The 21362-nt window shown below is 39.0% G+C and overlaps 1 protein-coding gene across 3 annotated transcripts in view; it reads left to right on the forward strand.

Annotated features, from left to right (window-relative positions):
* NRG3 (neuregulin 3) overlaps positions 1 to 21362 on the forward strand; it is a 667620-nt gene that overhangs the window by 322259 nt on the left and 323999 nt on the right. The window lies entirely within an intron of this gene.

Here is a 21362-nt window from a genome sequence, read left to right on the forward strand (position 1 = left end):
TGAACCGAAACCCTCTTGAATGCCGTTGACGATTCTAATCTCGTGCCAATTTAGTGCTGACTGTTAGTTGACTAGACTAATGAAAAATCAGGACCACGTGTTAAACTGATTTATTGCTCATGCCTTTGCACAAGAACCTAGCCAACTAAGGGTCAAAAGAATTCAAGTAGAGTTGGACCTGGGTCATTTATACTCTCTTGACTCTACCCCAGGCTCTGCCTGTCCTTCTGCTACAAATGGTGGAGACGTGTAGTCTGTAGATATTGTTTCTGTACTCGTGACACACAGCCATGGATCTCCGCCTCTTTTTTGTGTGTGCAACCTAACAACCGCCTAGGGACGGATAATACCCCCAGGACCATACTTCAAGGTGGATCTCTCTTTTCTCAGCATTTTCAACCACACCCCAGTTCTGTTTTTGGCTTCCTCTGTTTCCCCCTATTTCCCAAAAGGCCTCTGTGCTAACTTAGATTTGGTTGTTCTGTGTATAACAGCTTGTTCATTTCTCTTCCTCGGTGCCTGTTGCCCATTCAGTGAATTCCCTTCAGACCCTGAAAGGTCTACCTCCTTTCCCCAACTGTTAATGTTTGTTACCTCATTACAAAGAAAGATAAATAAATAGCTATGTTAGCTATTTTGGTATATGCCAGGATTGTATCTAGTCAGGTCTTTAACTTAGAGCTCTCTCTCTCTCTCTCTCTCTCTCTCTCTCTCTCTCTCTCTCTCTCTCTCTCTCTCTCTCTCTCTCTCCTTTTGTAAAACCAATTACAATTTCCCTCTAGAAATAGAAAGTTAAGAAAATCACAAAAGCCCCGTATCATATTGATTACTGGTAATTGTTAATCCTTGCTACATTTTATCTGGATCTACGTTATTTTACACAAAACTACTTCTATGGAAGTTTATATTTTATGTTTCTATAAATATATATTTATATTTTTGCAAAGATGATAGCGTCAGTATTTTTCTTCTTCTTTATTTTGCGCTTGAACAGAGCTAACAAAATATTTTTTTACCTTCCTTTAAATACATTTAATTCTTCAATAACTGTCTTTTTATATGCATTTTGTATTATGTGCATTCTATTATATATGCATGATGTACATTGTACTATATGTATTCTATAAAATGTAGCTGCTTGAACCTCTGTATCCCTATTAAAATAAATATTTTACTAATATTAATAACTAACCAATACCCCATTCATCGTTTATTTTTCTATTTTAATCAGTCCAATGAAAAACTATTTTGTGCGCATGATGTTTTAGTCTGTAACATGTTTCCATCTGTTATATACATTTTTGTAATATAATTTGGCCTTTCTTCTTTTCTACATCTTTGGATCTGCCCTTTGAAAATAATAAACACCAATCTCAAATATAGGCACCTCCAATCTCTGCCCTTAAATGTCCCAACTGGCTTCTGAGATTTAGCTTTGGCGGTTATCCCTTTATTTCTCAAAATATCCGTGTCTTTATCAGTGTGTGGTTTTCCACTCTATTCCCCACAAAATGTATCGGGGGCTTCAGCTGATCCCTTCCTTCATCATCATCTTCTGAAACCCCCTAGTTTATTTCTGACCTGTTGTATTTGCTTCCTCACAACAAATGTAGAAATAAAAGAAAGGCAAATTCTATATCCAGTTAGGTTTTACTGGGATATTTCACTTGTACATCAGGGAAATAGTGACACCTGTCTGCATGTGCAACTGGTTCCTTTAATTTACTCCTCTTTGTTTGTTACAATTTCTTCTAAGAAGTACATCTCAGACTATTTGCCCACAACCCCTTGTAACCAACCAACTCAAAACCTAAGGATTTAAATTACTTTTTGTGTGTTGGTGTTTTGCTTCAAGGATTCTCCCATAGCTTTTCTTGATGGATTGGTTTCTATTTTTTGCACATATGTTTTCCTGCATACAAAGAGATTTGTTTCTCTTTTCCACTTCCAAGGATGGACCAACAACAGTGTTAAGCATAAACAAATTTTAAAGGAGGAATGCTGAGGTCTGTAATACATCTGTCAATGGGAAAGGAGATTGGCTAACCTATCAAACTCTTTCAACCAGCATAACCATCTTAATGCTTAAAAATAAGGAAGCAATGTTCCCCAGGCTCTTCAGTTATAAAACCGATTTCAGAATCTGATTTTTTAAAGACTGGTTTCCATGTGAATTCTACCTAGAGGATTGCTAAAAGGATTGCTAAAAGAAATATTTTTGACCAAACTGTTGTGTTGAAAATTTACTCTTCCCCCTCCACTCTCTCTCTCTCTCTCTCTCCACTTTTTAAACAAAAGGATAGTGTTACGCTGCTGCCTTTACATTGTGAAGAGTAAGGAGACATAGATTTTTAATTATGTGCTGTAAACCTCAGCAAAAGCTGTTTCCCTCTTCATTTGTATTCAGCAGCAGGAAAATCAGGATTGGCAGAGAAGCAAGAGACATAAAACATATTGCATAAAATTATTAGTCAAATCGAAGCATTGTTGGTAGAAACTGCCCATCATCTGTTACAGCAAACTCTGATGTGCGTAACTTATTGTCAATAGTATGTAGATGGAATTCAGAATTATCTTTCTTCCTGTCATTCTTTAAAACAACAGAATATTACACTTATTAATCAGAAGATTTTAACTTCAGAATATAAAGACGTTTCTTTGTGGTTTTGATTGCATGCAAAGAGATACCAGTAGGGAATACAGTGTATAACAGTGCAATTATTATTATTATTGTTTTCCATTGAGTTTATCATTGAACACAAATGTTATCTCATTTAGTACAAAATTAGCAAATGTGCTTACCAATCAGAGTGCTTCCCTCCCAACAGTTCATAAACACTATACTTCGAAATAACCAAAACTTTTTTTTTTCAAATATTGGCATTTTAGTCCTATTTCAAAGTCTTTTCAGATTCAGGAATAGTGTCTCCACTTCCTCCTTCTTCAACAAACCTCGAGAGAAAACTGGAAGATGCAGTGTTCACTTTCTTGTGGGTTTCATGACATCTGATACCTCCAGTCCTGAATCTTGATAACAGCAGAACATACTTACGGGTACTTACAAGACAGCCTGCTGTTACCTTATGCCTCCCATCGACCCGTACGCTCTCACAGAGAGGGCCTTCTCAGGGTGCCGTCCGTCAAACAATGTTGGCTGGCGGCCCCCAGGAGTAGGGCCTTCTCTGTGGGAGCACCAACACTCTGGAACGAACTCCCCCCTGGCTTACGTCAACTGCCTGATCTTCGGACCTTTCGTCGTGAGCTTAAAACATTTATTCAAGCAGGACTGGCATAAATAGTTGATTTTAAATTGGGGTTTTAATAATATTTTAAATTTTTAAATGTTTTAAATTGTTAAATGTTTTAATTATCGGCTGTATAGTAATAGTTCATTTTAAATTCTTTTAATTGTATATATTCTGTGTTTTTATTCTGGCTGTACACCGCCCTGAGTCCTTCGGGAGAAGGGCGGTATAGAAATTTAATAAAATAAAATAAATAAATAAATAAAATATGGGCAAAAAAATCTACTACCAAAAAAAAAATAAATCAAATCTAATCATCCTTCCCATTGTTTTAATGATGTTGTAGCAGAAGAGGAGGAAGAGCTTGTGGGTGGAGTTAAGCCCATCATTAGCATAGAATCATTGCATTATCACAAATGTCCCTGAATTCCATTGACCCTTATCGAATGTTCATTTAATACTGAATTTAGTTGACTGTATTTTTGTGTTTAAGTTTGAGCATTACATCTTTGAACGACAGTTTAATGTATGGTCTTGATCATTTGCTCTTGATAGCTCTTTCCTGTTCCTCTTTCCTATTTTTCTGCTCTTTCCTGTTCCTCTTTCCTGTTTGTTTCCTTTGAGGTCTCATCTCAGCGCCATCCCAGATTTATTAACATAGTCTCATTTTTAGTTGGGTCATTTGTTGTTGCAACCAGTTGTCCATGGCTATGCACAGTTGAATTTATATTCTGTGCACCTTTGGCATTTAGTCATGCTGGCCATGTGACCACAGAGACGTCTTTGGACAGCGCTGGGTCTTCGGCTTTGAAACAGAGATGAGCACCGCCCCCTAGAGTTGGGAATGACTAGCACATATGTGCAAGGGGACCCTTTACCTTTACCTAAGACACCATCTCATTGGACATGTATTGTTATGATGTTATTAGAACATGCCTGGGACATCATAAGCAATAGGACAAGGATCTTCTGTAAATACATCACCTAGAGCAAAGAAAATGCTAGAAAGTGGGGAATAGAGTTTTCATTTGATGCACCTGATACGGTAGTGCAGAGATTGTGGCATGTGGATAGGCCTAAACTGAAGAGTCCATTCAGCTCTGGGCTTAAAAAGGGGAATTATTGGAGCTTTTCAGTACATTTTACCTTATTACCATTATTCTTTGGAATATTTTGTATCACATTAGTCAAAGAAGATGCATTGCTTCCATTAAACTTTCCCATACTCCTCTAGCCACAATTTTATATTTGCTTTATCCTAAAAGTAATATTCATTCATGAAGCCTTCAGAGAGCAGTGGGCCTATGCATTTTCCATGTTTCACATAACTTAATGAATAAATGACATTTCCATTTGTTCAAATTGAGGAGAAGATAAATAATGAATACCCCGAGTGATCATTGTTTACAAATTCAGCCTTTATCAAAAATCCTCAACCTTTACAGACAGTAGACAGAAATTAATGTTTATGAAGAGGGCATATCCTACAATTAGATCTAAAATGGTAATGCTTGTTGCTAGATCTTAGTACTATCACATGCTTTAATACTACATTTATGTAAATTTAGTGTTTATAGCAATAATTATCCACCTCTTTCTGTTCCTTCATATGTCTACACAGGTTTTAATATTAGGAAACCAATAATATGTTGACACAACTTTTTAAAAACCTTTTCTTTTTAAAGAATTTTATCACATTTCAAAAATTAAAACAACAACAACAATACAAAGTTACAGTGAAAAAGTTTAAAAAGTGATATAAAAACCCAGCAAAAAATAATAATAATAATTTACTCCCAACAATACAAATACAGGTATAGGATAAAAATACTCTCTTGTTTTGGTTTAACAACAAAAAAAAAGTTACAAATCTAAAAATCTAAAAGATATAAATACCAAATAGTCAAACAGTAACAATATATAATATCATACTGTCTTAGTAAATAAAACATATAGCTCATAAATGCATCATAATATCAATTCCTCAAATAGGCATATTATTAAATATTTCTGTTGCCAAATATCTATAAAATATCCTCTCTTTTAAATTAAAGCAAGTACATAAAGACCTAAAATAAAATGTATGTCGGTTAAACTCCAACAGTACAAACACATCTAATCATCAAATCTCACAGTCAGAACTCCATTTTTATCTTTCTAATCTTTAAGTGAAAAGTCCAAACGTGTTTTCCATATAGAACTAAAAGCGGTCTGTTTTGCCATTAACTATTTCCTTAAAGTCTTTTCATACTTCATCGAATTAACTCAATTATGAATAGCGAAGCTTTGAACAACTGACCTGTTCTGTCCCCCTCCTCAGTCCGGGAGATACGAGCGATGACTTAATTAGCCGGCAACTATCAGCTCTGGCAGAAAACTAGCAAGTGTCTCTGTTATCTCTCTTGATGCCGATGAGTCAACCAGGAAACCATGAACAAACAGTACTTCAGCTCTAGTTCTCTCCTTCTAAGCAGTTGATTTGCTCGCCACGAAGTGGTATAGCAGCCCTTGCTGCTTTTATATCCTGTGGGGTGTGGCTCAATGACTCAGCACTTCCTAGGCCTGCCCCACCCCTGCTTCTGTTGTTCCCGCCTCTCCTGCCTACGAAACCTAGGGTCCAGCCAGGCCTGATTGCCATCAGCTGGATCCCTAAGGCATGGCCTGGAGGGGAAAGAGTCAGGGGATGGAGGCTTCGTTATCTCCTCCACCTGGCCTGCCTCTGGCTCCTGGAGCTGAGCCAGGGAAGCCGGTGCTCCAGAGGTAAGTCCTGATGGCCCATCCCCCTCACTTTCTGAGTCACTTTCTGGCAGGAGGCCCGGCTCGGGGGGCGCAGACACAGCATGACTCTAGAACAGCAGTTTTTGGAGCCTGCTAGATGAGATGCAACGTTCAGCAGAAGAGGAATATGGGGATTATAGTATAAAAACTGCTTGTGATAAAGTGCTAGCACATTTGAGAGTCTTTATCTTACTAAGAGGCCTCTGATCAGGGTCATGACTGAGACATATAATACATGGTATGGACAAAGGGATCAGTGAATAGGACCAGACTCCATTCAAGGAAGCTGGATGGAAGGAAACAGAACCCATAAAAGAAAGTACTTTATAGCATGCACATTTTTTTTTCTTTTAATGACCCTGTAATCTCTTCCATTGGGGTTGGTATCAGGGCAACTGAACAGAGCTGAGCATTTACTGGCCAGATGCCCTTCCTGATGCCTATGCGGTGTTCACAGCAGACAATTACTCATTGTGCCCAGAGGGAGGAACATCTGCCACTGCCTAGGATGTAATTCGCAACCTCATGATTGTGAGGTGAGAGCTCCACCTCTAAGCCACCATGCTACTCCTTACAGTGTGCACAATTAAACTGTGGAATTTCTTGTTGTAAGTTGTAATAATGACCGACTGTCACGGGATGCCATAGCAGAAGGTACATGCAATGGGCAGGCTTTGGACGAGATGCTCTCCTTTGTGTATTTATCATCCTGCATTTCTGTTGCTTTTGATTGTTCAAATCTATGTTAGGATTGGGCATTGTATGGGATGGATAAGGATACAAGCAACAAAGTTACAGTCATATAGTCATAAGTGGGAGGAGATGGGTGATGGGAACGATGAGAAGATTAATAGTAGTGCAGATTCAGTAAATAGTTTGACAGTGTTGAGGGAATTATTTGTTTAGCAGAGTGATGGCCTTTGGGAAGAAACTGTCCTTGTGTCTAGTTGTTCTGGTGTGCAGTGTTCTATAGTGTCGTTTTGAGGGTAGGAGTTGAAACAGCTTATGTCCAGGATGTGAGGGGTCTGTAAATATTTTCACGGCCCTCTTTCGTGCAGTATACAGGTCCTCAATGGAAGGCAGGTTGGTAGTAATTGTTTTTTCTGCACTTCTAATTATCCCCTGAAGTCTGTGTTTTTCTTGTTGGGTTTCAGAACCAAACCAGAGAGTTATAGAGGTGCAGATGACAGACTCAATAATTTTAGTAACTTTAGTAACTTAGGAAGAAAGGGAAAAAATTGTAAAAAAAAAAAAAAAAGGGCCAGTAACACATTGCAGGAAAATAACCCCAAAACTTTTTACATGATTCTGTGAAACAGCCAAAATTATTTCAAGAAGGGGTGTTTACATGAGCTAATATATTTGCTCTTCAAACTAAAACTCACAACTGCCACCAAGAAGTATGTCTAAAATGTGGTTTATCTATGATTCAAAATACATGTTCATTTAAGATGCCCTTTGCTCCCACCAACAATACAAGTTTTGTTCAATTTTTGAACGATTAATTAGATATTTGAATTGATATTATTTGAGTTCTAATTCAATAGATAGATAGATAGATAGATAGATAGATAGATAGATAGATAGATAGATAGATAGACAGACAGACAGACAGACAGACAGTTATAGACACAGATAGATAGACAGACAGAGATAGATAGACAGACACACAGACAGACATATATGATAGATAGAAAGAGAGAGAGAGAGAGAGAGAGAGAGAGAAAGAGAGAGAGGGAGGGGGGAATATATATACTTATATATTTCAGAACCTAAATCAGTGCAATTTTCATTTAGTTCTTTTTTCCTATAGTAAAGAAGCTCTTGAAGCTCTCAAAATCCTAATATTAAGTCCAGAATTTTAGACTTTGGATGTCTAAATTGGATTGAAACACCATAGATATGGAGAGCAGAAATTTCTACACGGTCTAAGAAGGGTCAGAACAATGTTACTCAAACTCGGCCACTTTAAGACACGTGGACCTCAGATTCCCTGAATTTCCCAGTCTACTTGTCTTAAGGTTGCTGAGTTTGAAAAATGCTAGCTTTGTGTGTAGTTTCTGCCTCCAGTTGCCCCCAAGGCAAGAGGGTGTGGTATGGTGTGTAGATGGGGGGAGGGGATGTTGCTGGACTTGAAACTGCTGAGTGGTGAAACAGAAGCAACTCACAGAGTGGATGAGTTAGTCAAAACTTCTTCCTCGCGATCATTGCTGTGTTGTTACAAACTCCTCTACTCGGCCTTTTACCCAGCGGCCTTTCAGATGCTTCAAGACCTCTCTCTTCCCTTCTCCTTCTCCCCCCCCTCTCCCTTTCCCTCTCATTACCAATTCCCAGTGGTGGGATTCAGCCAGTTCGCACCACTTCGGGAGAACCGGTTGTTAACTTTCTGAGCAGTTTGGCGAACTGGTTATTGGAAGAAATCATTAGGGCAGAGAACCGGTTGTTAAATTACTTGAATCCCACTACTGCCAATTCCTATTATAAAATTTTAAGTGTAAAAATCCAGAAGATGATAATATAGAAAGTAGCAAGAATGTTGTCAAAACCTTGCAACTTTGAAGGAAAATGATATTTTCCAGTAGAGAAGATGTACGTTCTCTAATGTCTCTCAAAGCTGCCTTCGGTTTCTGACCTCTGTAGTAATAGGTTGTGCCGCCCTTTAGCATATAAACTCTTCTATGTTTCACAATCAAAGTAAATGAAGCCACTGGTAGCATAAAGAGAGAAATAAATTGATACTCAGCATTGTTATCCATGCCAGTGACAAGATAATACAGGCTTCTCTCACTTTCAGATGCCTCAAGAGCCAGGCAGCCTTTCCTTTGACACGTCTATGATGGATATTTAGCAACCAGAAGCTGATAATAGTGAATGGCATTTAGCTGCTTGGCACTGCCTGCGTTGCTCCGGGAGAATTAAATCAACCACGGGCTCACATTTTAATCTTTCCCCATCAAGACGAATAGATTTTCTTACATCAATAACATGTAAGTGACACATAGCGAATCTCATCAGGCTTACTGAGAATAAATCTCATCTCAAAAAGTTGAAAACTAATATTTTATAAGAGTAGAATCCATCTTTTTAAAAAATGAATGCAAGAGAAAGATGAAAAATCATCAGTTGGCCTAAACAAGCCCAGAAATGTTTCATTTTCACCCAACCATGTCATCTGGCAGCAGGGTGGGTCTTTTAGAAAATATTCTCAGTTATTTCACTGAATCTAATAAGGTGGCTTTTCTACATTGGGAGGTAACGAGGACTTGGCATCTTCAGTACGAATGTGCGGTGATGAAAGTTAGCCTAGTCACCTGTCATGATTAGGATAAGTGGGGTATAGGTTCAGGTGTGGTGAAGATCTTTCATTATAGCAATAGCAATAGCACTTAGACTTATATACCGCTTCACAGTGCTTTTACAGCCCTCTCTAAGCAGTTTACAGAGTCAGCATATTGCCCCAAACAATCTGGCTCCTCGTTTTACCAACATCGGAAGGATGGAAGGCTGAGTCACCCTTCAGCCTGGTGAGATTCGATCTGCTGAACTGCTGGCAGCCGGTGATCAGCAGAAGTAGCCTGCAGTACTGCACTCTAACCACTGCGCCACTGCAGCTCTAATTATTTGCATTTTCTGTTTCCGGGTATTGTTTAACCTCTACCAAGATCATCAAACAAATCCCAGTTCAAAACCAAAGATTAAGTTTGGCTCCATCCTATATCTGGAGTGTCCAGGAATCCCACAAAATGTCTGAAGCTTCTGGGCACATATTTTACATCCTTACTTTATCAACGTCTTTTCTGTGCCAACAGAAAATTCTCCTTTCCCTTTTGACCAAAAGAAAATAGAAAACTAAAGAAGAAGAAAAAAACAAAAGATATAATGAATAAACAGTCTACAAATAAATATTTACTTATAGAATTAATATTCTATAATAAATATTTATTTATTATAGAAATTAAGGGATTCCTTTTATTGAAGCAAAAAAAAAAAGATGATTCAGAAGTGGCTTCTTTTACCCTTTCTTCAACCATGTTTAGATGTCAGGATCATTAAAATTGGTTTAGTCTGCCTTTTGCATGCTTGACATGTCACTTTTAGTATTTGTAGGTCTCTAGTTTTAGCAGAAGATTTCTCCAACTTCTATTAACAGGTGTAGACTGGGGCTAATTATGCATTTAATTTGCAGCAATAAAGTGACAATGCACGATGTGGCTGAAAGCTAAACCCCAGTCACCTACAAAACTGTGGGAAGCCATTTGACACTCACCTACTTTGAAGCGAGCTTAATGAACCTATTTCTCAATCATTTTATTTAACACATTTCTGAGTGAATTTCCAAAGGGTTTGGGACATCCTGGATGTGTTCACACCCTTTCCACCTTTGAAGTTCATGAAGGCAGCCCCATTTAATGAAGATGGTTGTGAAATCCACAGTATTATTTTTTTTCAGATTCATATGAAAGCTAGAAGCAAAAGGGATCTCTTTTAATAAGTCTTCTCTTTGAGAGTTCAATTTTCTTTTCCATAGTTTTCTTTTTTGAAAAATTCTCTTCTTAAATATTCTGTGTTTTTTTTTAAGGTGCTTATTTTTCCGCTAGCAAATAGTTCAGATATGCTTCCCTCTTGATTTTCTTGAGGTCAATTTTCAATAGCAAATATTCTCTTGCCCAGTTCACACTCCACCTCTTCACTCCTGCACAGTCTTATGTATTCAGGCTGTCTTTGGCTTCATGGCAGCCATTTTTGCTGCTGCTGCTCCTTGTCATTGGTGGAGGGGGCTTTCCTAGTCAGGGAAGGGAGATGTGGCTCCCCTTTACCTGCTAGGTGGTCCCCCTTTACTTCACTATCCCACCAGGGTGGCTATGGTCCCGATTTAGACCTTCCAATAAGGAGAAGTCAGAGCCGGTCATGGTCAATAATCAATTATGGTTATTGTTGTTGGTCTCACAGTAAGCCAGATGTTTAGACTGGATTTGGGATTTTTGTCTTCCTATCGAATCTTACTCAAGAACGTGATGTTGTTTGATGGTATTAAAGGTATTGTCACAAGATGTAAGCAATTCCAAGTACAATTATTATTATTTATTTATTTACTTAAAGAAATTATATAGCTGCCCATATTATAATCAGCTCTTACTATCTAATTTGAAAAACTGAAGGAAGATACTTAGAAATACTTTTATGTCTTAGAAATATTTTCATGTCTTGACAGACTTGAACACTGGGCCCTATCTAACAAAATGAAATTCAGTGTAGAGAAAAGTTAAGTCTTACACTTAGGTAAGAAAAACTAAAAGTACACATATAAACTGGGGGACACCAGGCTTAATAGCAGTGACTGTGAGAGGGATCTTGGAGTCTTAGAGGACAATCAGCTAAATCACCAGAGGGCCTCTGGTGGCTCAGCAGACTAAGTCTGTCTGTTATTAACACAGCTGCTTGCAATTACTGCAGGTTCAAGCCCCACCAGGCCCAAGGTTGACCCAGCCTTCCATCCTTTATAAGATAGGTAAAATGAGGACCCAGATTGTTGGGGGCAATAAAAGTTGACTTTGTATATAATATACAAATAGATGAAGACTATTGCTTGACATAGTGTAAGCCGCCCTGAGTCTTCGGAGAAGGGCAGGATGTAAATTCAAATTTTAAAAAATGAGTTAGCAGTGTGCTGCGGCAGCCAAAAAAGCCAATGCAATCTTAAATTGCATTAACAGAGGGATACAATCAAGATCACGTGAGGTACTAATACAACTCTATAAAGCCTTAGTAAGACCACACCTAGAGTATTGCATCCAGTTTTGGTCACCACACTATAAAAAAGATGTTGAGACTCTAGAAAAAGTGCAGAGAAGAGCAACCAGAATGATTAGGAGACTGGAGAATAAAACATATGAAGAATGGTTACAGGAACCGGGCATGGCTAGTCTAGTGAAGAGAAGGACCAGGGGAGAGATGATAGCAGTGCTCCAATATTTGAGGGGCTGCCACAGGGAGGACGAGGTTAAGCTATTTTCCAAAGCACCTGAAGGCCAGACAAGGAATAATGGATAGAAACTGAACAAGGAGAGATTCAACCTAGAAATGAGGAGGAACTTTCTGACAGTGAGAACAATCAACCAGTGGAACAGAAGTTGCCTAAAGAAGTTCTGGGAGCTTCATCTCTTGAGACTTTAAAAAAAAGATTGGACTACCGTTTGTAAGAAATGGTGTAGGTTCTCCTGCTTGAGAGGGGAGGTTGGACTAGATGACTTATAAGGTCCCTTCCAACTCTGTTAATCTGTTATTCTGTTAAACCTTCTGAAAATTGCATTTTATGGGCATGTATATGCTTTTTCATAATGGAAATAATGAGTCATGGGCATGATTTGGCAAAGGACAAGAACAAACTTTCTTTGTTAAAATTCTGTTTTCACTTTAGATTTGCAGTATAGTTTGTACAGTAGCTACATGCTTCTTTTGATAAAGTTTGTTGGAATTTTTTTAAAAAAAGTTTTAAAAAGATGCAAGGCACAATTTAATCACTGGAAGTATGTTAGAGTTATTTTTAGGTTCCAATATTTTCATCCATATCTTATCATGCTCGCATAATGTATGTGCAACTTTAGCCTGCAGCTTGATCTGTTTTCTCAAAAGTAATTATCACTGAGTTTAGCAAGGCTGACTTTCAAGTTAGATGGGGATGGAATTGCAGAATTAAGGTCATCTTTTGCAGCTATGCAGAAATGTTGGCTTCAGGATTCAGAGAACTGCAAAACAGTTGCAAAGAACCTGGTTTAGATGGATTTTCTCGCCCACTCCCCCATCTCAAAAAGCCCATGATTGCCATCATACCAAGCCTTTTTTGTCAAAACTGAGGATGGCGTTGAAAATAAAGCTGAAGCTACTTTCCAAGGAAGAGAAGATCTTTTTACTTTATTCAGAAATCCCCTGAGTAAAATCTCTGTCACTTTCCTCTGGTGGAGAATGTCAGTCCCTGTTGTCAACTTCTGTCTTCTCACCTTCAGCTTCACAGAAGCAGGAGTGGAAATCCGGTGAAGTCTGTCGAGCACTTTGGTTTGCTTGTCAGGCAGGGAGTTAACATCACTAAAAGTCTTTTTACCTAGGATATAAGGTGTTATATTTAGCAAACTACCTGACTTTAGCAAACTAAAGTCAAACTAGAGTCTTGGACTTTAAGAGAGCTAATTTCAATAAACTTAGAGAGAGCTTGAGAAGGTTTCCATGAATGAGAATCCTCAAGGGGAAAACAACTCAAGAAGCTTGGGAAATTTTGAAAAGTGAGATTATAAAAGCCCAGACTAGCACAATACCAATGAAGAAGAAAAATAATAAATCTCAAAAGAAAGCAGCATGGATGCATAAAGAACTATCTGACAAATTGAAAGACAAAATGGAGAAGTATAAAAAGTGGAAAGAGAGGCAAATAACTAAGGCAGAATATCAGCAAATAGTGCAAGCCTGTAAAGATGAAGTGAGATGTATTCCGAAGCAATGGTTCTTTTTGTTGCTCTTCAGTCATTATGTCTTGACCATTTCTTCATGACCTCATGGACCAGAGCACACCAGAACCTCGTCCTCCATTTTCCCATAGAGTTTGCCCAAATTCATGTTCATTGCATCAATGACACCATCTAATCATCTCATCCTCTGCCGTACCCTTCTCCTTTCATCTTCCATCTTTCACAGCACCAGGATCTTCTCTAAGGAGTCCTCTCTTCTCATCAGGTGGCCAAAGTATTTGAGCTTCAGCTTCAGGATCTGTCCTTTCAAAGGACAGTCAGGGTAGATTTCCTTTAGAATCGACTGTTTGGATCTCCATGCGGTCTCAAGAGTCTTCTCCAACCCCACAGTGTGAAAGAATCAATTCTTCAGTGCTCAGCCTTCTTTATGGTCCAACTCTCACAATCACATATCACTACTGGAAAAAACATAGCTTTGACTATACAGATTTAATCAGCAAGATGATGTCCTTGTTTTTCAATATGCTGTCTAGGTTTGCCGTAGCTTTCCCAAGGAGCAAGCATCTTTTTAATTTCACGGCTGCAGTTGCCATCTGCAATGATCCCAGAGCCCAAGAAAATAAAACCTGTCATGCTTCCATTTCTTCCCCTTCTATTTGCGAGGAAGTGATGGGACCAGATGTCACGATCTTAGTATTTTTTTAATGTTGAGTTTCAAGCCAACTTTTGCAGCCTCACCAAGGGGTTCTTTAGTTCTTCTTCACTTTCTGCCATTAGAATGGTATCATCTACATATTTGAGGCTGTTTCCAGTTTATAGCATTGTATTAGATTATAGAATAAAATACAAAAAAAAAAGCAAAGAGTAATAATAATAATAATAATAATAATAATAATAATAATAATAATAATAATAATAATAATAATAATAATAATAATAATATTTTAATTTGTATACCGCCCTTCTCCTGAAGGACTCAGGGCGGTGAACAACCAAATAAAATACAAACACAAACACATACAATATTAAGAACAACCCTTAAAAATCTTATTCAATTGGCCAAAGAAATTTAAAATACAAATTACACCCTATAACTTTAAAACCCATTAAATTAAATTAAAAGTTTAACAATCAAGCCAGTCTAGCCATGTGAAATAAATAGGTTTTAAGAGTAGGACACAGAGGGGAGGGGAAGTGGAAAAGGAAAAGAGAAGTGAAGAAAATAAAGGCATTGCCTTCCATCTTCCTCTGTTGCAGGAGACTTAACATCAAACCTCAAATTTTTACTTTTCCATAATAGTATAAAATAGCCATTTCTATAACAACAAATCAATCAAATCAGTAAAACCCAAAACCAAAGTTTCATTTTTTTCAACCTGAAGCACAAAGTCCAGAAGCGGTCTCCACGTAGCAACGAAAGTACTTATATATTCTTTTCTTTGATCAAAGCGGTCAGTTCAGCCATCTCTACTAACTTCATCCATGGTGGGAATCAAAGTGTCCTCCTATTTGAAGTGGTTGATATTCACTGATTGTCTACAGTTGTTCTAAAATGAAAAGGGACCCCTTTTGTTCCATGAAGCCTAAACATCACTTCTTATCGCCCATGTTTGTTTCACAATCATGCCACAAAATGTGACGGCAAAGAGTCAAAACTCAGCGGAAGTAAGACGTGCTTAGAATCTGACTTGAAGCATCACACGGTTCCCCCAAACTGGCCTACGCAATGTCCCCTTGGTTCAACCCAGTGGAGCTCCATGTTGTCCTTCTGCCTCCATCGGTAAAGAAACCTCCAATGCAGATCATTGGCAGGAATTGAAAAAAAATATTCCCAAAGACGCCCTAGAAGGCTGGTGGTTCCAGCTGCTCAGAGAGAAAAGGGAAGTGATTCTTCCCACTGAGAGAAGGACCAGCTTCCTTTAAAAGGGGAGAAAATTGAGAAATAAAATAAAGTCAGGTAAAATGTTCTACTTCCACTTTATTTTTTTAATTTATTTTTTATTTTTATTTTTTGTTACAACATTATATACAAGCACATACAATGAAAGGAAACAATAGGACAGGAATGGTAGGCACTTTTGTGCACTTATGCACACCCCTTATAGTCCTCTTAGGAATGGGGTGAGGTCAATGGTAGACAGTTTTTGGTTAAAGCTTTTGGGAGTTTGAGAAGAGACCACAAAGTCAGGCAGTGTGTTCCAAGCATTAACAAGTCTGTTACAAAAGTCATATTTTCTGCACTCAAGATTGGAGCGGTTAACATTAATTTTGAATCTATTGTTTCCTCTTGTATTAATGCGATTGAAGCTGAAGTAGTCTTCAACAGGAAGGACATTGCAATAGATGATTCTATGAGTTATACTCAGGTCTTGTCGGAGTCGGTGGAATTTCATTTCTTGAAAGGAAGTAGCTCTGCTTTGAAGCAAGAAAGGTGCAGGGAGGTTTTGCCATCAAATCCAAAAAAAAAGATGATTTTATGAGTGTTAGAAAATTCCTAACTAATCCACCAGGCTAAAACTCTTTATATTCATATTCCACTGAAAATCAGGACAAAGAGCCAACTAATATTAAGAGACAGAAATCATTAGCTGGATTCCCACAACACATTCCAGCTAATGATTTTTTTTTGCTCATCGTCTAATGAACATTGTTTAAATCATTGTTTAATACAATGATTTTTGAGCTTCCGTGACCCAATCTGCTAAGGGATGTAAATCAATGACGATTCTGTTATATACATGTGCTCGCCCTCTAGTGGTTTATATGCCTTTCAAAATTATGTTTTTGGGGAATTATTTCCCCAAAATAAACACCTAGATCTGCAGTGTCTCTTCTGCATCTGGAATAGCAAATCACTGATGTTCCAATTATTTAGAGGTGACATTTCCTTTCCTAAATCGTTGAAAAGACAGGTTTGGGGGAATTTTCTTCAGAGATTTAGAATCAGAATAGAGCTGGAACGGACCTTAGAAGTCTTCTAGTGCAGGGGTCTGCAACCTTAGTAACTTTAAGGTTTGTGGGCTTCAACTCCCAGAGTTCCTCAGCCAGCAAAGCTTCAACTCTGGGAGTTGAAGTCCACAAACCTTAAAGTTACTAAGGTTGCAGACCCCTATTCTAGTGCAGACCCCTTCTCAAGCAGGAGACCCTATATCATTACAGATAAGTGGCTGTCCAGCCTCTTCTTAAAAACCTTCCGTGTTGGAGCATCCACAACTTCTGAAGGCAAGCTGGTTCCACTGGTTGATTGTCCTCACTGTTAGGAAGCTTCTCCTGAATTCCAGGTTGCTTCTCTTCTTGATTAGTTCCCATCCATTGTTTCTTGTTCTGCCTTCTGGTGCTTTGGAAAATAAGTTGACCCCCTTCCTCTTTGTGGCAGCTCCTCAAATACTGAAAGACTGCTATCATGTCTCCCCAGTTCTTCTTTTCTCTAGATTGGCCATAACCCATTCCTGCAACTCTTAGTTGCCATGTAGATGCTGAACAATTTGGCTGCATCCATTGTCCATCCCAGGCTAAATGCTTTGCATATTATAACCCTGTTTCATGTTGGTTGGTGGGTTGGTTTGTCTTTGTAAAACAAGTAAGAAGGATTGGTTTGTATCAAGTCATGTTGCTGCTATTCAGCCACTAAGTCATGTCCAACTCTTCACGACCCCATGGACCATAGCAGGGGTCTCCAACCTTGGTCCCTTTAAGACTTGTGGACTTCAATTCCCAGCTGGCTGAGGGACTCTAGGAGTTGAAGTCCACAAGTCTTAAAGGGACCAAGGTTGGAGACCCCTGGACCATAGCATGCCAGGCCAGCCTGTCCTCCATTGTCTCCCTCCAATGTCTGCCCAAATTCATGTTAATTTCATCTTCTAATTTTATTGTTCTGCATTATTTGGCTGGGAATGCCACAGGACAGAAGGAGTCTTCAGCAAGCGCCCCAGTGAGGAGTAAGTGAAAAGAAAAAGCAAGTAATTGCCAATGGAGAAAAAAACCACTTCAAATAATACTGATGGTCCCTTTAAAAGGCCAGTGTGTTTGGGCTTGAAATGGAGGTTGAGCCGGGAATAAATGGATTGTTTACTCCATTCTGATTCCTTTTGTGAGTTATTTACATGATAGAACATGCAAAATAACATAATCCTTTCCCTAACTTTTTTTTTTTTTTGGCTTTGTGAAAAATAACTTTAGCCAATAGAGAAAACAAAGCCTGGTGCTCTGCCAGATTAACTCCACTGTATTAAACAGAGGCACTTCTTATGGCTGATTAGCCTCAATTATTCAAAGATTTTAGCTTCTCTCACCAGGGCTGGCAGAGCTCTGATCTCTCTTTAAGAGATTCAATAGAACTCTCGATTTCCTGCTGGTTCTGTTCCTTTAATCTTTTAATTGTTCCAGGCCATAAATTGCCATTCGACCTCTTGTTCTGTCAAGAACCAGGTGTAAACATCAACTTGCAACTCTGAGTATTCGGATGAGTTATCTTCCTTCCTTCCTTCCTTCCTTCCTTCCTTCCTTCCTTCCTTCCTTCCTTCCTCCCTCCCTCCCTCCCTCCCTTCCTCCCTCCCTCTCTCAAAATCTCTCTCTCCATCCCTTCCTCCCTCCTTCCCATCCCCCCCCACTAAGTCCATGTCATCTGTGGTCTTGATCATTAATCTCCTTGAAGCATTGAATGCTGTCAGCCTTGAAAGATAATCCAGACAAGAAGCACACCCAGATAAACTAAGTGTCAACATTCCAGAAAACCCCTCCTGCAGAAAAGACTCCGAAACCAACATCTTTCAAAGTTCTTTTACTAGCATAGGTAAACTGGCACAGTTGGTGGAAAACCGAAACTGGGGGTTCCGGTTCCTCCCTCAGTAATACAAACTCCAAAATCTCCACCCACATGACCCCTCTGCCGGCCACATGCTCCAATCCTCAACCATCCCATGTCGAAGCATCACTCCAGCCACTCCTTCTCCAGATGCGAACCCAGCCTGACCTTGACCGGCAGAAAATGTTATTATGTCTAATCATCCCTTGCACTACCACCCTCCTCCCCTCCTTTCCCACAGAGGAGAATTGTGGCAGCGCATGGAAGCCTTCGGCCTAGTATGGCTTCCAGAGCTGACACTAAGCCTACTTCATTGTAAGGTTATATGGACAGAATCTTGCAAGTGTGAAAGCGCATATCTTTGCCATCACCTTTACATCTCAAGAAACTAGGGAGGGTCTCTTCTGAGATGAGCACATTCCTGCTGCAGGCTAAGCTGTTGCCCTGGCTACACAGCCCTTCCCCATCTCCCAAGGCCACCCCTCTTCCCCGTCCTACAGTTACAACTGTTGAATGCTCACATACTTAACAAGAGATAGACATGTAAGACAGTAGGATTTATTGGATTTATTGCAAAAGATACTTATTTTTATTGAGAGTTTAAAACAAATTAACTTATTGTCTATCTAAGTTATACTTCCTCTCCTATTCCCGGGAAAAGATAGAGTCATGCATTGGTGGGATTCACACAGATGAGACTCCTTCATCCCAGGAATAGAAGAAATCATGGGTGCTCCATTGCTGGAAGTTTTTAACATGAGTCTAGACAATCACTTATCTGAAATGGTATAGGCTCTGCTGCTTGAGCAGGGGGCTGGACTAGAAGACCTCCAAGGTCCCTTCCAGCTCATTCATTATATTCTAAATAGAAAAGTTCATTCTACAATTTCCCTCCTGGAAATATTGCACAGCAGAACCTGCAGATGTGAACAAGTTCTGTCATGAACAATTGGAAGAAAGTAGAAAAGGCTAAGGAGAAAAAAATGAATGAACGGAGGCTAATTATTGGGCAGAAAGGAGAAGAGGTTCATATCTTACCAACAACAGCTCAGTCGGGCTTTCAAAAAGCTCAGGGAGAAGAGATTTCAAACTTTCCAAGACCTCCCGTTCTATTGAAAGAACTAATGAGGGAGGGCCGGCAATTCCTAGCGTGCTTTTGTGGAGTCTCTCCTCTCCTCCTAATCCTTACTTGAAAACATTTTATTCAGGTCTGTGCTAATCCCACTTGCTTGATTAGGAAATGCTTTGAGGAACTTGACAGCCATTTCAGAGTTCCTAGCTAGACTGGTGACATATTACATTAGACACACACTGCAATTTTACATTATGACATTGCATTGTGACTACTTCTTCTTCTTCTTCTTCCATAGAGAAGAGCTAACCAACTAGACATGACATTATGCAAAAAAGGCCTTTAGTCTGATAGAAAAAAGCTTGGGATTAGCAATAACAAAATGAGGACTGAAAAAAGAATTTCCATCCCTCCCCCGACTGCTCAAAATTCTTTTTGAGAGGCCTTGTGTGAGTTTTGGGAACATGGCGCAGCGGGTCTCATGAATGCCGTCTATCTGCCAGGTATGTTTATCTGAAGAACTATGAGCTGGAGCTCTTGACAGGTCCCCAATGATTTGGAGAAATGAGAGTTGGTGGTGGCATAGATCTGTACGGAAGATGGATTGACGATCAAGATTAAAAGAGAAATATTCTTCCCTTATCAGTCTGCACTACTGAAAATTAATATATCTCTTTTCCGTCACCTTGGATTTTAGACTGCCGCGCCATGTTGGGTTGTTATGCAAAATTTCACAAGCGCTCCTTGAAGAGGGTGAAGAGGTTTTGCAGCAGACAAATAGGTTTTCGCTTTTGAAGTTGTGACACAGCCATGTTACACTGGAACTGATTTAAGTTTTCGGCTTTCTTGGGGAAACGTTAGTCAATGCTACTATACATCTTTTGTTTTCCAATATGTTCCTTTTGTTCAGTTTCGATCTGAATTTTGAAAAGTGACAAAATTCACACGACATTACTCTTCTAGAATTATGGCTGTTTCTACCTTTCCCTACAGATTGATGCTTTTGTAGAAAAAAAAATAACTCAACTTCTCAGAAACAGCAAATGAGGCTGCGCATTTCTAAGGCTGAACATGGCCTAACATCTCCCAAAAGTGTTGTTGTTTTTTTGTTTTTTTTCAAGAAGCAACTGGACTTTCTTTGTTTTTCTTCAGTTCTTCAGAGCTGAAGAAGTTTCTTGGATGAGAAGCAAAATGTCTTCAAGGAAAAAACAAGAAAATCCAGTTGCCTCTTGAAATAACCACTTTTGGGACAACCCTGACCTGGATGACTGAGAATCTCCATAGACACGGCTTAACACGTTGCAACAAAGAGAGACATTTGAATGTTCCTTTCTTTCTTTTTCCAGAACTAATAAAGTGAGATGGAAGAATTCTCCAAAGTTTGCATTAAAGGCTGAATTTACATTTGCCTTTCTTACCGCAACAGTTCATGGTTCATTAAAGGTTGGCATCTTGATATATGTGTTCCACGTTGGAAGGTTAGATGAGGCATTTGCTCTTCTGATATAAGCCTTGGTGGCACAGTGGTCAGAATGCAGTATTACAGGCTAATTCTGCCAACTGCCAGCAGTTCGATTCTCACCAGCTCAAGGATCACTCAGTCTTCCATTCTTCCGAGGTGGGTAAAATGAGGACCCAGCTTTTTGGGGGCAAGAGGCTGACTCTGTAAACCACTTAGAGAGGGCTGTAAAGCACTATGAAGCGGTGTATAAGTCTAAGGGCTACTGTTAAGGGGCTGTCTCTGAAAACATGCTTAACTAAATTAATGGGAAGGGAAAGAGGGCTAATATGTTATGCAAAAAGGCCAAAGGACTTAATCAACCAAGTTAACCTCCAAAAACAATTATGCACAAGATTAAACTAATTGAAACCAATTAATTATGCTAGGATGTGTTACAGATAGTTCTTAGTTAACAACGATCCTGCTTAGCAACTGTTCAAACGTGCAACAGTACTGTAAAGTAGCTTTACAAACTGGCCCTCGAACTTATAACTGTTGCAGT

Source organism: Ahaetulla prasina, chromosome 6 (genome assembly GCF_028640845.1).
Source record: "Ahaetulla prasina isolate Xishuangbanna chromosome 6, ASM2864084v1, whole genome shotgun sequence".
Classification (NCBI taxonomy): domain Eukaryota; kingdom Metazoa; phylum Chordata; class Lepidosauria; order Squamata; family Colubridae; genus Ahaetulla; species Ahaetulla prasina.